General features: G+C 38.5%; 1 long non-coding RNA gene across 1 annotated transcript; it reads right to left on the minus strand.

Annotated features, from left to right (window-relative positions):
- On the minus strand, positions 1 to 2,818 carry LOC133275714 (uncharacterized). The gene is made up of 3 exons (XR_009745665.1): positions 2,707 to 2,818; positions 575 to 728; positions 1 to 226 (listed from the first exon to the last, which is right to left on the minus strand). It is a non-coding gene; the product is annotated as an uncharacterized LOC133275714 (long non-coding RNA).
- Between the last annotated feature and the right edge of the window lie 4,625 nt (positions 2,819 to 7,443).

Below are 7,443 nucleotides of genomic sequence, written 5' to 3' on the forward strand. Positions count from 1 at the left end.
TAGACGACAGTCCAGTAGATGTCCACACCTTTGCTGAGCTTTTGCCACCTCTGCAGTTAAAAGGAGAGCTGTAGTCACTTTGCCAAGGTTATTCATCTGACCTACTTCAGCTACCTTCCTTGGGATAAGATGAATCCTGTTATGGAACTGCTTAGTTTTCCCTGAGTGCTCTAAGGGGGCCTCTGTAGACAGCTTAAACCTGAGGACATGGATCAATCCTCAGGAACTTAAAAATAAATTGAAACAAGAACATAATTTTATATTATGTTCAAAAATAGGAAAAAACAAGCATACAAGTTTTTTGCTACTAGAGTAAAAACGGATTCTTGTAATAACCTTCTGCTATAAATTATTGGAAAATAATATTTTTGAAACAATATCATATTTTTATTAGAATACTTATTTTTTACCCATTTATGTATCCTTAAAAAAAATATTTGCTTCATACTATACATTTCTGATCCGTTTTCTTCATTAGTCCTACCCGATGTGTAACTGTGTGGCTATTATAATTCTTTTTAGTGGTTTTAAAAACAAAACTTTATTTTAAAAATACAATGCTGGTGCATCTTACCTGCTTCCATGCTACCGCAGGAATTGTAGGTCAGCATTTTCCTGTGCTGAGCATCAGTTCTGCTCAACAGAAAGCAGAGCCTATTCAAGACAGTGTTGCAACACTTTGGTTCTTTGTTACTTCAGGATTACTGTAATGCATTGTAAAATAAACCCTCCATGACAAACAATGAGGAAAGATAGAGAAAAAACACTGTATAACTGCACATTGAACAGGCAGTTCCTTGTACCTGGCCAATGCTTTTAGGCAGTGTGACTTTCTGCTATTATTTTCCTTTACTTTTTGGGTGGTGGGGGCACAAGCCAAATTCAACTTGTTCAAGTTCAACAGTTCAACTGTATATTTGAACTGTAGTTTTACAGAAATGCACATGTATTCTAATGTGTTTACGAACTAAGTACACTGCAAGAAAACAGCCTGTGGTTCTCTAAGCACATTCTTTAATTTCTCCTTTAATTCTCATTTTATTCTGTCCTTGTCACATAATGATCACTAAGAGGGTATTCACCTGATTGTGAATGCTCACCATGAGGTATGATTAGCAGCTCCAAGGATTCTAAAATTTCACAAAATATAATAATATTGGGGGGAGAAGGCTTTTCAACTTGCAACCCTAAAATGAGCTGTTTTGCCATTAAAGTACAAATTCCTCACCCATAAAATGGGGAGAACCTTCCTTACAGGATAGCTATGAGACAAAAATGAGTGATGTCATTGGGGCATTCTGATCCAGCCTGTGAACAGGAGGAACAGAAAGGAAAATAATGGTAGTGATGAGCACCAGTTGTGGGCAAGCACACTGAAGTCCTCCCAGATAATGCCCAGAACACATGTCTACAGCTGCTTGAACAACTACCCAGGGCCTGAATGATAAAGGCGAGCTAGGATAATAAGCGTATCCTAAGCCTTAAGGCAGCAGTACCCCATGAGGGCTGCTGACATAAGCAGAACAGGAGGATAGGAATAAAACATGAGGACAAACCAGTGGACAGCTCTGTGTTCCATTTCCTATACCGGATGAAGTTTTCTGTAGTCCATTCAGTATTCTGAATGAATCAAAAGCCCAGAGGAAAACCAGTGTGTTGCATTCACAACCCCACAATTAAGGTACATCAGGGGTTGATTTTTCATGTACTTTGAATAGGAGATTTTAGTTTGACTTTGTGTTGCAATGCTTTTAGAATATTATCCATGCAAAATTGTCTGCACTCAAAAACCTGTTCAGTCTTTTATTAAAAAGTTACAGTAAAACACCCTCTTTCACAGACATCCCCTTTTTGTGAGTAAAGAACTTGCGTGCTCTTGTGAGGTTGGGAGCTATGCTGGTGGTGGCCTATACCTCCAGTAGGGTCTCCCATGCCAGACAGGTCTCAGCTGAAGGATCAGACAAAGTGTGTTCATGGGCAGGATGGGCTCACTAGCCTTCTGGCAACCATCCTAGGAGAAGGAAAACTCTAACTTCAAACCTGGGCAGATGGAGCTTGTTTAGCTCTGTAAGTCCATCCATCTAAGAGAAGGATACTCTAACCAAACTTATGACCTGAGGACTTTGCTGTCACCGTCCAAGCTCGCTAGGCCCTGGCAGATAAACCTCAGGGGTAAAGGGTGGAGCCAGTTCCACGCACGCTGTGCCTCACCTGAAAAATCCACTGCGCAGGCCTGAAGGGTTTACCCACACTTGCAAAGCCCTGTAGAGACAGGCGAGGGACGAAATGGCAGGTGATAAGGTGCACTGGAAGCCGCAGACCCAACCCTGTATGCAGGCGGTTCAGGACATTGGTCGCTCCATAGCACCATTGTCTCCTTTGAGAACTCACGCAGAATTAGTCTTGAGGAGAAAAGACAAGGTAGAAAAAATCGCACCCCGCCTATGTCACCCAAGGAGACCTTTCACTGTGCTTTTTGCAACCAGATTTGCCTATCCCACGTTGGCCTTTTTAGTCATCAGTGTGCTTGTAGTAAGCGTGCATAAAGCCCTTCCCAAATCTTCATTCATGAAGTCAAGCCATGATGATGATGATGGTGATGATGATGATGACAGTAAAACACTGTAGTTCAATTCCACATATATTTTACAAATAGATTACAAAGGAAATAGAAACATGTTTTTCTATAGCTGAATTTCTATTTACCTTTAAATTATGGATGAGTTTTTGTTTGATTTAAGTCATCCACAAGCAACATACTGTCAAGTACTGGCCATCCCTGGAGAGCATCACTACATGCATATTCCTCAAGGTATGTTCCAAAAAAAAAAAAAAAAACCAAACAAAAAGAGAAATTGAAGGCTGCTTCTTTAATATGGCTACCTGCAAAACTGCCAGACTGTGTAAGTGAATGCAGGAAGATGTTACAGTTGGTTTCCTGTGACAGAGCACTGATGTTTTCACCCTGTATGGTGGATCATCCTGGGATCACACTCCTGAGGATATGCTAGGTTAGGATGAAATATGCAGACCTATTGCAGAAAAAGAATCTGCTTTGACTAATGAGCAGAATAGCAAAAAGAAAACAAGATCTGACAGTTCCTTGATACTAAATGGTGTGACCTAAGCCCATAGCTGTCAAGGTTTTTGCACTGCCAGAAGGGAGATTTGGGGGTTTTGGAGCCGGAGAAACAACTATAATGATTCAGACTTAACCTCAGCAGTGCCCTGGACCATTATTTAATGATGACTCACCTTGGAGTATGCTAGTTAAATATTTTGATAAATGGAGGAAATAAAAGTTACTGGTCCCAACAGTTCCACTGTACATAAATAAAAGAAATAGTTGATAAAACAGTATGAAAAGGCAGGCAGGTAGCATATAATTATTCCCCAGGTGACAGGAAATAAAATGGGCAGCGTAAATCTACTAAAAGGTGTAATTATCTCCAGGTACCAGGCCCACATGAGACATTATCTAACATCTGCAAAAGCCATAGCATTGTTTATTTTCACCTGATGCATTCATAGCAAATATTGCAGCAAATTAGTAAAAGCAATAGGCGGTTGTTGCACAAGAATAAAATGTAAAGGAAAAAACAGAAGTAATGTCTGAGATTTGTGTAAGGGCACTGAGTAAGAGCTGATGTGACATGTTAGACTCACTGGGCAAGGAGCTCAATTAAATATGTATGGTATTCTTCAGGAAATGTACTACATCTTCCATGTGCTCAAAGGTACAGTGAAAATATTTTGCTGCGTTGCTGACATCCAACAAGTTACCCAGGGCCTTTGCACAGCTGCCTTGCTGTCCTCTGTAGCACTGCAGTGATGATCATCATGACATCCTGCACAAAACCCAGTCATGTCCATTGGGTCTGGCACCTCTCCATCTGCTCAGAATGATGGGGTATCCTACAGACACCTTGCATGTGAAGTCAGGCATGCTGCAACATTAATAAGATGAGGTGCATAACTGTAAAGAAGATGCCAGTCAAGGCAGCCAAAAACCAAATTATTTTTTGTGCTTTTTTTTTGTGTGAATGTGAAAATGGAGATATGATATTAAGTGACAACTATCAAAGCCTGCAGATGAGATAGGGCATGTATCTCCTATCAGCGAATATTTGTGTTCAGCTAGTTGTGCCTATGAAATTTGAAGCACTTACATGATCTGTAGAAAAAAACACTTTCAGGAATAGATGTTAATCAATAGCCTAAATACTTCAAATACTGAGAAAACAACCTTGGGGAGTTAAGAAAAAAAAATAATTAATCTTTCTCCCATTAAAATACAAAATTTTAATGAATAGAGAATTTTATTCCAAGTGATAGGAATTTCAAAACTGGGTTCAGACAGTCACATTTAATTTTTAGACTTTTGCAGTGCAATCAACTTCAATGTCTTAACCTAGCTTTTTTTTCAGTGTTCTTAAACTGTACTTGTATGATTTAGAATGAAGTCTTGTAAAATAAGCTTGCAAAGCTTTTGATATTGCAAGGAGTTCTTGCTTGGCACAATATTGATAGGAATTTTTATTTACGGTTACTGTACCATGCATTTTATAAACAGGATGAATGTGTTTAGGCCTCTACAAGGAGTAATCATGTAAACTGCGGTCTCAGTGAAAAGGTGGATATTAGCCTACAAAAGGAACGTTATTTTCAGATTTCCAAACTTCAGTACTTAAATATTACCATCTTTTAAACATGAAGGTTCCAAAGCATTAGTTCCTACTCAATTGCACTTAGGACCATCAGCTTACAGATCCAGTGTATATGTATTTATGAATACTGTTAATGGAGAAGTGGGCAAATAATAAGTCCACTACTGGTACTATAAAAAATACACACAGTGTGTTTATGTGATGCCAATTAATGGCATGTTTTTGAGGAATTCCAGCTTGACAACTCATTGACAAGTCCTGCAAACTTAAGTCTCAAGAATATATGAGACATGACAGAGGCAGCACAAGTTATCCCACCCTTCCTTCCCAATACTCTTCAACCCTGACTTACCATATTCTGTGGAAAAAAAAAAATTGCTATGCCTACTCCACAGTTGTTATCTGTGAGTGACCACCAGCAGGCCTGCTGGCTAGTGCCAGTTCTGACAGTGGATTATGTCGTGAAATGACATTTGGGGTTTGTCCTTGCTCAATAGCAAACACTGTTAAGGAAGTAGTTTGTAAGACAAGTTCCTCGTATATGAAGGTGGCAGAGTTTTACGGGCAAACAGCTTTAATCTGTCCTTTTCTTTTAGGTTACGTTTGCTTACCGGGGGAAAGAGTGGGGGAGGAAAAAGTTTACCTGCCTGAAAAGAAGGAGCTTGCCTACAGAGTAGAAAAAGATTTGATTGCCTGAAAGAAAAAGTGCCTATAAGAAAGAAAAAAAAATGAATATAGCCTGAGTGAGGAGCTTACACACTTGCTTCAAAAAGCCTGCCTGCTTCAGAAAAAAAAAAGCACTTACCTGCTAGAATTCAGCTTGCCAACTTTTCTGCCGGGTGCTGGAAAGCAAAATGCTGAAACAAGGTCTACACTCATTACTTCTGCTGCTATCACACATTCAAAACAAGGCCATCAATTAATTTCTGCACAATAGCCTCTTTAGTTTTAAAATCTACCATGCTTTACATACTGCTTTCAAGGCAATCCTGGCAAGTGAAGGTGCTATGGGAAGTGCTAATCTTTTCATCTTTTTTTGTATGGGTTTAAGAAGGGAACAGATCCTAGAAGTTATTCATCACTTACAAGGCATAACATGAAATTTTCTTGTGCTTTTGAAGTGATTCCCCTGAATATAATTGACTAAACTGATTAAAGCAACTGTTGAGTTGAAAGTCTTCCAATCAAGGTCTGAAAAATGCCTTCCTGTGAAATGTTTAATATTTCTTTTTGTATGATCTCCTTATTAGGGTGTTCAACTCTGTATCTGGGATTTTTCAGGAAAGTGGATTACATCTCCTCACCCTCTCTGCAGCTGACACTGTTTGCTTGAGGATTTGTTTTTAGAACTGGACATTTTATTTTATATATTTTATTTTCTAGAAAACAGGGTTTTAGGCAGTGTATTAGACTAGTTTTTACCTGGCTTTATTTTCAGTGCCCAACCATACAAAATTTTTATGCAAAATGAAAAATATTTAAAATTTAATAGCTATCAAGAAGCCAACTGTAAAATTACATTTTCAATAAGGAAAACACATAAAATATTTTCAAATACTGTATTTCCCCCACTAAAGCTTGTATTTTTCTCAAATGTGGAATTTCACATGGTCACAGAATGGTTGAGGTTGAAAGGAACTTCCTGGACTCATCTTGTCCAGCCCTCTTGCTCAAGCAGGTGACCCACAGCAGGCCACCCAGGACCATCTCCAGACAGTGTTTGAGTATATCCAGCGTCTCCAGATGGAGACTCCACAGCTTCTCCAGGCAACCTGTGCCACTGTTCAGTAATCTGTCATCACTCAGAACACATCCCTACATAGGTACACATATCTATTTTATAGGTATTTTATACCTATAGATATCTCTTATCTATGCATTCATGAGAAAATACATGCTTTCTGTGTCTGTGTGCTTCCACATATGGCATATAATTCTTTTCTGCCACAAAGGACACTGAACACTGAACATAAGAGTGTTCCTATAGCATAGCTTCTGTCCTTATTAATCTTTAACAAATGCTTCCTGGGTAAAGAAAAAGCAAACCAATGAATGTTTATTTTATGCTTACATATTTGGTATACTAGTGCAGTGGATTTGCAGTCAGATTTGGCTCTCTGGGTGCAGTAGGTAGGGTGGGTACATCCTAGATCCTCATCCTGCACTTACCATTTAAGTCGTAATAAACATCAACACACAAGCTTATTTTCGACTCCAAGAGTCAAAATCAGAATGCTTTTTTTAACAAACATACATTAATGTTCAAAAGTTAATATTCCCTCTAATTTTATTTTAAAATAAATAATAAATTTGCTATAGTAATACACTGGTCATGAATGCTGTCTGATTAATATGCTTGCTTCAGCTTTACAGGGAACAAATGGATCTCCTTTTCCTAAGGCCTCTCAGATCCTAACCATATGACTCCTCAGAGCCCTGCTGCTGAAGGGCTCCACTGGAAACCAGATTGCACAAGAGGTGGCAATGTGAGTTTTAGAATCAATTTTAAAGCCTTCAAAAAGTGTACACCTGTGGAATACTTGCTACTTTATTATATTTATCTATATACTTTTAGACACTATGTTATCTATTCATAGTTCAGCAGGTATGCCATGCTCATCAGTTTCCAAATTATTGCTGGCTTCCTGGCACACCTCTTAGTTATTTTTATCTGATATTTCAAATAAATTACAAAATGCCTTGAATTGCATGATTAGTCCATTATGTATTCTATTTATTACAATTATATGAACTTTTGATTAACCTCCATAAGTTT

The sequence above is a fragment of the Pezoporus flaviventris genome, unplaced genomic scaffold (genome assembly GCF_033815535.1).
Source record: "Pezoporus flaviventris isolate CSIRO_AGI_PZ_B2104156 unplaced genomic scaffold, CSIRO_AGI_Pfla_v1 ptg000002l, whole genome shotgun sequence".
NCBI lineage: Eukaryota > Metazoa > Chordata > Aves > Psittaciformes > Psittacidae > Pezoporus > Pezoporus flaviventris.